The 2,091-nt window shown below is 40.6% G+C and overlaps 1 pseudogene; it reads left to right on the forward strand.

The window, feature by feature from the left end:
- Positions 1-685: 685 nt before the first annotated feature.
- On the forward strand, positions 686-1,792 carry LOC118574774 (annotated as a pseudogene).
- Positions 1,793-2,091: the final 299 nt, after the last annotated feature.

The raw sequence follows: 2,091 nt of genomic DNA on the forward strand, positions 1-2,091 counted from the left end.
TTATTGTCATGTGTGGTAAGACTGTTATCACTTGTGGTATTTCCATATTGATTTATCAACTGTCAACCAAACAGACATAAAACTGACAAATTTACCTTCATCAAAAGATAGTTGTACTATAACTTTACAGATTAAATTTTTGAACTGGCTACAAATGAACACCAGAAGGTGAATAAACAAACAAGAAACTCGAGTTTGGTGAAATTGCTTTAAAATCTCTTCTGTTTCACCTATCAGAGTACTTATGAGATAGCTCTCTCTAGTCTAAGTGTTGTTAAAACCAAACATACAAGATAAATGTGTATGTATATTATTGTTTATTGTAAGTAATAGTGTCTCCATTGCAGACTAGATTATGTAGATTAATTAGCCAGAAGCAGGCTCATTTGTCACATTAAAATTTTAGATGTTGATATATATTGTGCATTATAGTGTTCATTAAGTCAGTTAATATAGACAATCACTATTTCACTCCTATAATCAAAAATTACTTCTGTATACACTTTCAATAAACACATTTTTTGTTTAATTTTTCTTGGGATGTTTTCATTATATTTATTACAACCTAATATTACGTCTGTTGAAATCTTATAAGAAGATAGGCTTAGTGGCCTCTGCATCCACCCTGCAAACACAGACTTCTCATAGCTCCTCCCCACTGGTCCACATCTGCCATTAGTTCACCATGGATGATGATATCTCTTCACTGGTTGTCAACAGCTCCAGCATGTGCAAAGCTGACTTCACCAGTGACAATGCTTTCTGAGAGGTCTTCCTCTTCATCATGCATCTCTCATTGCACCAAGGCATGATGTTGGGAATGGGTCAGAACGACTCCTGTGAGGGCAACAAGGCCCAGAGCAAGAAAGACATTCTGACCTGAAGTACCCCAAAGAGCATGGCATTGTCACCAACTAGGATGACATAGTGATGATCTGGCGTCACATCTTTTACAACAAGGTGTGTGTAGTTCTGAAGGAGCACATCATGCTGCTCACCAAGTCCCCCCTAAAGCCCAAGGCCAACTGTGAGATGACTCAGATCATGTTCAAGATTTTCAATATCCTAGCCATATACATAGTCATCCAGGCTATGCTGTACATGTATGTCTGCCATCTTACCACCCACATAGCAATGGACTAAGGAGATGGACTCACCCATTGCATGCCAATCTATGAGGGCTATATTCCCCATACTATCCTGCCTGTGTACTTGGCTGTGTGGAACCTGACAGACTACCTAACAAAGGTCCTGACAACATCTTTAAAAGTGGGTATAGTTTTCTCACTGAAGCTGAGTGGGAAATCATATGTTGCATCAAGGAGAAGCTGTGCTATGCTGCCCTGGATTATGAGCAAGAAAGGGCCACTGATGCATCCTCCCCCTCCTTGGAAAAGAGTTAGGCACTACTGGAAGGCCAAGTCATCACTACTGTCAACAAGCACCTGCTGCCCCAGGTACTCTTCTTCCTGGGTATGGAATCCTTCAGCATCTGGGAAACTGCAGTTCAGTTCTATCATGAAATGTCATGTCGACATCCACAAAGACTTCTAAGCTACCACAGTGATATCTGGTGGAGCCATCATGTACCCAGGCACCACTGAAAGAATGTAGGAGATAACTGCTCTTGCTCCCAGCATGTTTGAGATCAAGATCTTTGTTCTTCATGAATGTAAATAATCAGTGTGGATCAATAGCTCCATCCTAGCAGGTGTGGAGCAGCAAGCAGGAATACAGCCAGTCTAGACCCTCCACCATTCACCTCAAATGCTTCTACACAGAGTGTTACTGAGCTGCATTTTATGTGCTTTCTTAAATAAGGCAACAACATTGGCATGGCTTTTTATTATTTTTTAATGTTTGTTGCTGTTGTTGTTGTTCTTTTGTTTTGTTTTGTACTCAGGATTTCAAAGTGGACCAGTGAAGACAACAGTAGTCAGTTGGAGCAGGTATCCTGGAAGTTCTGCAATGAAGCTGAGGACTTCAGTTGTATTTTATAGTCACTCCAGGTATCTATGAGATACATGGCTAAAGGGTGCCTCTTACCCACTCAGAAGCTGTTTCCCATTCCCAAAATGAAGATGACCCTCT

This window comes from Onychomys torridus, chromosome X (genome assembly GCF_903995425.1).
Source record: "Onychomys torridus chromosome X, mOncTor1.1, whole genome shotgun sequence".
NCBI classification, from domain to species: domain Eukaryota; kingdom Metazoa; phylum Chordata; class Mammalia; order Rodentia; family Cricetidae; genus Onychomys; species Onychomys torridus.